The 5,725-nt window shown below is 39.5% G+C and overlaps 1 non-coding gene across 1 annotated transcript; it reads right to left on the bottom strand.

The window, feature by feature from the left end:
* Positions 1-2,480: 2,480 nt before the first annotated feature.
* On the bottom strand, positions 2,481-2,553 carry TRNAI-UAU. Its single transcript has one exon. It is a non-coding gene; the product is annotated as a tRNA-Ile (tRNA).
* Positions 2,554-5,725: the final 3,172 nt, after the last annotated feature.

The raw sequence follows: 5,725 nt of genomic DNA, 5'->3' as shown, positions 1-5,725 counted from the left end.
TAGAAATTTACATTAGTGATCTAATTTCATGACTAACTTTATTTTATTAAATATTCTGAAATTTAGATCCCTGTAAATGAAGAGTTCATTGAATTCAGAGTTGAATTTTTAAAATGTGATTTTTTTAAAATTAAAAACAATTTTTTTGAACATTTATTCATTTTTGAGAAACAGAGCCGGAGCAGGGGAGGGGCAGAGAGAGAGGGAGACATAGAATCTGAAGCAGGTTTCAGGCTCTGAGCTGTCAGCACAGAACCCATCCCAGGTTGAACCCACAAACCGTGAGATTATGATCCAAGCTGAAGTTAGGTGCTTAACCAACGCAGCCACCTAGGTACCCAAGAATGTGATGTTTAATGGGGCACCTGCGTGGCTCAGTCAGTTAGGCCTCTGACTTTGGCTCAGGTCATGATCTCATAGTTAATGAGTTCAAGCCCTGCATTGCTGGGTTCTCTGCCGTCAGCACAGAGCCTACTTCAGATCTTCTGTCCCCCTCTCTCTCTGCCCCTCCCCTGCTCGCTCTCTCTCTCTCAAAAATAAATAATAAACATTTAAAAAAAGAATGTGATGTTTAATGACAATGGAAACAAGATAATATGTATGTGAACAGATGCCTTGGTTAGGAGGAAGTTTAGAGGAGAAAGAGGGCTTTTTAAAAAAAATGTTTATTTTTGATAGAGACAGAGTATGAGCCGGGGAAGGGCAGATAGAGAGAGAAAATCCAAAGCAGGCTCCAGGTTCCAGGCTCTGAGCTGTCAGCGCAGAGTTCAATGTGGGGCTTGAACTCACAAACTATGAGATCATGACCTGAGTTGAAGTCTGATGCTTAACTGACTGAGCCACCCAGTGCCCCTGGGAAAGCAGGCTTTTTAAGAGAAACTAATAGAAAGAATGAGTGACCACAGTGTGAACAAGTTTCAAGTTTAAAAACTTGTGTTACAGAAGCAGATGGTCTCTGGGGCACTTGTCATCTGTTGACATGTTGAGGAAAAGGTTATGAAATGCTTCAGAGCTAATCAATGGAATACATTGTAAGGTGCTTAGATTATCTGTGTCAGTGCTGTCCCATAGAACTTTTTGCCATAATGGCAATGCTATTTGTATTGTTCAGTACAGTAGCCACTAGCGATATGTGGCCATTGTGCACTTGAAATGTGGTTAGTGCAACTGAGGAATTGAATATTTAATTTTATTTAAAACTAGTAATTAAAATTTATATTTAAATACCACATGTGACTAGTGATACTTTATTTGCACAGTGAAGGCCTAGAGGAATAAATGCCAAATTAGAGTGTTGCAATTTTTGAGATGAGATATTAAAAATTGTAACAAACAAGGTATCAGACTAAACTAATGGAAACCTAAAGAATGGTAGTTATGAGAATTTTAAAAAGCAACAAGTTAAGCATATACCATGTACTTGACTCTTGTTAGGCACATTATCCTACTGAATGCTTATAAAACTCTGCAAATAAATATTTTATCTTTATTTCATAGGCAATGGATCAGAAGTAAAGCTTCCTTAATGGAAATAAGATTAGAATTTATACCCATTTGGTTTCAAAAGCCATATTTTTGTAAAATTTGAGTGAGCAGAAAAAAACTACCCAGATGCGATTGTGGATTGTGTTCTAGGAAGCAAGGTCGGCGCTTGTATGAGTATCACATCCACATATTAGTTTATAATTTCTTAAAACCCATTCCTAAGGCTAGGATTGGTTTCTGATGATGTAACAGGGCTGAAGGTAAGGGTGGATTAGATGGTCTGGGTGGGGTGGAAGAAGGATGGTTGGGTCCATGAGCAACAATTGTTAGACTTGCTATTTCCATTAGCCATGCTAACTTGTGACAGCATCCTTGGCTGTAATTTTATGGTTGGATTCTACTTTGATGTTATTTTTCTCTCCAGTAATGCTCTGTGACTTGATTTTATCCTCATTCATCATATGAATTATGCAATGTGTTATTCACCTGGTAAGTGTGAGTTGGGCATTTCCTTGTCATAATTATGTTGAGGAAGAGCTTATGGTGCAGAGGATGGAGATGTGCCTTTACTTGTCAACTGTGTCACTAAATCTAATGTGTCCGAATGCATATATTTTTCTTAACACCTAAATCATCCTGTGGAAAAATGTGTCCTATATCCTCAGAATAAAAGGATAACAGTAATTTTTTCTGCCTGGTGTTCAGAGTGTGTGCCACACACACAAAAAAATGATTCTGCACTAGCTTAAATATTAAATAATGGAGTCTGCTTAAAGAAAGCTGAATATCTTGGTTTAAGAAGTTGGCTTTACCAGTGATTGAAATACATTGGATATGACTGATAGCCAGGGTATCTATATCAGGCTAGCCCTGTACCTTGTTATCCTGAGATTCTTTTAAAACTAGAAATCCAGTATTAAAATTCTTTGATAAAGGTTCAGATTCTGAGACAGTGTTCACCAAATTTCTTTTGAATGGAAACTAAAGCAACTTTGTGGTTCCACTGGCAATTGAACCCAGGATCTTCTGGGTATAAGGCAGATGTGCTAACCACTACACCATGGAACCTAAAGATAAGATTTTGATTCCGAGACAGGATTATGTAACCTAACCTAATTAGGATCCTAATTTAGGATTGGGTCTGGGGCTCATCGAGTGGGGCTATAAATGGGCATAGATATCTTGGAGGTCCAAATATGAATCTTTTGCAAGATGGGGGACTCTATAGAAGATTATCAGTCCATGGAAATAGTGGGCTTAGGAGACAGTATGTGAGCCCAGAAGTGGGACATGAAAAGGAAACTAGATTTCTGAAAAAGCAGATGAAATGGTGCATCAATCTTTAGGGGCAAAGCAGGAGGGGGGCTGGAGAAAGAACACAGAAACAGAAACAAGATTGTCATAAGGCGCTAGGGAGCAAATTACTTGAATTGCAGCCCACTCACATTTGAGCAAATGTGCTTCTGGGAGCTTGGGGCTTGTTCTTAAAAGAACCAGTCCTATAGGATAGGTGCCTTGCCAAAGTCCAGATCAGCTTTAGTGCTAGAGAAACAAACACATTTTGCAAAATCCAACTGTTCATAGCTGGGAGAGAGCTGAATTCCCAGGAAATGATTGTTCTTTATTTGATATTCTTAAGCATCAACCACATATTAGACAATGTGGTGCTTTAGAGAGTTGAAACAAATTTCTGCCAGCATAGCCCAATTGCTGGGTGTCTTCTGGAAAAATAAGAAATCCTGTTGAGGAACTATGTCAGAATCAGCTTCTATCTCTCCCTCGCCCTCCATGTCTGGCGTTTATAAAGAAGGGTAATAAATCTTTCTGAACTTATCTCAATTATGGCAGAGGGAAGTAGAAATATTCTGTGTCTTTGAGAGAGAGGAAGGTTATCTAAGTACCATAGTACATGATTTGTTAGATCCTACTTGATTTAAACTCTGATTATACCCCAAATACTCAGTTCGGCTTCACACATGGTAAAGATGTCTTATAGCCAGTTCTATCTTCCAATCATTCATACTTCTTGTCTACCTTGTAGGGGAAGGCAGACTGCTATTAGCCTATGGAAAACACATCCTAGGTTTCATGTATTATGGAGAACTCTCCTATGATACCTATTAATTTTCCTCTTATTTTATTTCCCACAATGACTGTGGTTGTGTCTGCAAGTGCATAGCTGGCCGTGGTGCTGGATGTGATGCTATGATGGGTAACACAGGGAACAGAAAGGCTGCCTCCTTACTGTCCATAAAAATCACCTCACATTTCTCTCCCTCTGTACATGTAGGCATGTCTGTCAACACACTTGGACACATATGAAACATATGATAGGGTTATGTGTTAATTCAAATCCATCCATTCTTTCAATAAATATGTGTGTTGAACATGCTTTATGGGCAAGAGTTGCCCTAATGAATTGTCTATACACATTATTTTGTATGTTCTTTCCTTCTCCATTGGTCATTTCCTTATTGTCAGCAGATGATTTTGTTTCTTGCTACAAGCTTTCTTTTTGAGAGCAGAAAGTAGAAATTCTTTGAAAGCTACCCTCTTTCTGAAAGACTGTGTTCATAGAGAGTGGAGAAATGGGGAGAGCGGAACACTGTCAGGGTCACTGAGAAGGAATGCTGATTTCCCAGACTAGGGTGGGAGCATGGCTGTTGGGTTTGCCAGTTGAATGACCCTAACCCTTTTCCTTGGCAGCACCCTTGGGCAATGGCAGGACTCAAAGTGTATCCAGAGACTCAAGTCCTAGACATGGACTTTTCACTCTCCTCCGTAAAGATTCCTGGGTCTCAAGAGAGGTACAAAGCAGGTAGAGACCATGTGCGACAATGTCAAAAGGGCAAAAAAGCAGTACGGTACTCAGTGCATACCAAAAACAGGACAGGCCTCTGCAATGATTTGGGACAGAATAAGATGCCTCACCCGGATTTTTATAGGACACTAAGGAAAAGAGGACAGATACTTGTAATAATTATTGGGACTAAAAGCTCTGCAGATTGGTGGGATTTGGAATCAAGTTGTTTAAGCAGTGTTGGATTTAAGTTAATTTAAAGAAAACAAAGCAATGCTTTATTGCTTGCACATCTGGATTTGTGGATTAAGGTCTCTACCTGCTACCACGCCACAAAGAACACAAGTGTAAACAAGTGATTACTATTGTGACTCGACTGATCTATGAGGGAAAAATGCAGGGTACTGTAGAAACAGAACTGGAAGCTTAGTTGGGAGTGTGTTTGTGGAATAGGATGGATGAAGGACGTAAATATTCCATGAATGAACATTAAAAATTTTTCTTAAACATTCATTTATTTTTGAGGGACAGAGAGGTAGAGCGCGAGTGGGGGAGGGGCAGAGAAAGAGAGGGAGACACAGAATCTGAAGCAGGCTCCAGGCACTGAGCTTTCAGCACAGAGCCGAACAGGGGGCTCAAACACACAAACCATGAGATCTTGACCTGGGGCAAAGTCAGACGCTTAACCAACTGAGCTACCCAGGCCCACCCCCCCCCCCACCTTGAGTGAACATTTTAGCTGTTTTATTTATCCTGCAGACAAATAAGAGTTAGCTTGGTTAAGGGGACATAAGAGAATGTTGGAGAATGTTCCAGGAAGTGAAAAATATTTGAAAATATCTTGATGTGGAAAAGAGCTTGGACCAACCAATGTGGCCAAGAAATGAGCACAAGGCTGAGAAAGGTCAGCAGCAAAGAACAAAAAGGGGACAGGCTTCAGGTTGTTTGGGGCCTACTAGTATTAAACACAGATAATAGATATGGAAAGCCACTGAAGATTTTAAGTAAGGGAGTGAAATAAAAGATTTGAGATTTTCTAAGATTAACTTTGGCTGCAGATTGGAAAATAAATTAAAGTGACAAAAAGGATTTAGAAGACCAATGAGTAGGCCTCATGATTATAGTTCGTTGGCCTAGATGGCAGCAGGAAAGATGGTGAGAAGTTAAAAATAAAGAGATTTTGGGGAGATTTGGGAGATTGAATCAATAGATCCTAATGACTAATATTGAGGTAGGGGCCTGAGGTAGAGGGTTACAAGAGTGAGAAAAGTTCCTACATTTCCAGCTTGAGTAACAAAACAGAGGAGGGGAAATTATGGAGTTAACAAACACTGGTTGAAGAATACATTTTAGATTTGGGTTTGAGAAAATGAGTTTGATTGGCTTTGGAGACATCTAAGACATCTAAGCTTTTATATACATGTTATAACAACCACATTA

The sequence above is a fragment of the Panthera tigris genome, chromosome C1 (genome assembly GCF_018350195.1).
Source record: "Panthera tigris isolate Pti1 chromosome C1, P.tigris_Pti1_mat1.1, whole genome shotgun sequence".
Lineage (NCBI taxonomy): Eukaryota > Metazoa > Chordata > Mammalia > Carnivora > Felidae > Panthera > Panthera tigris.
Note: the sequence above shows the minus strand (reverse complement) of the source record. Positions and strands in the feature narration are given on the sequence as shown.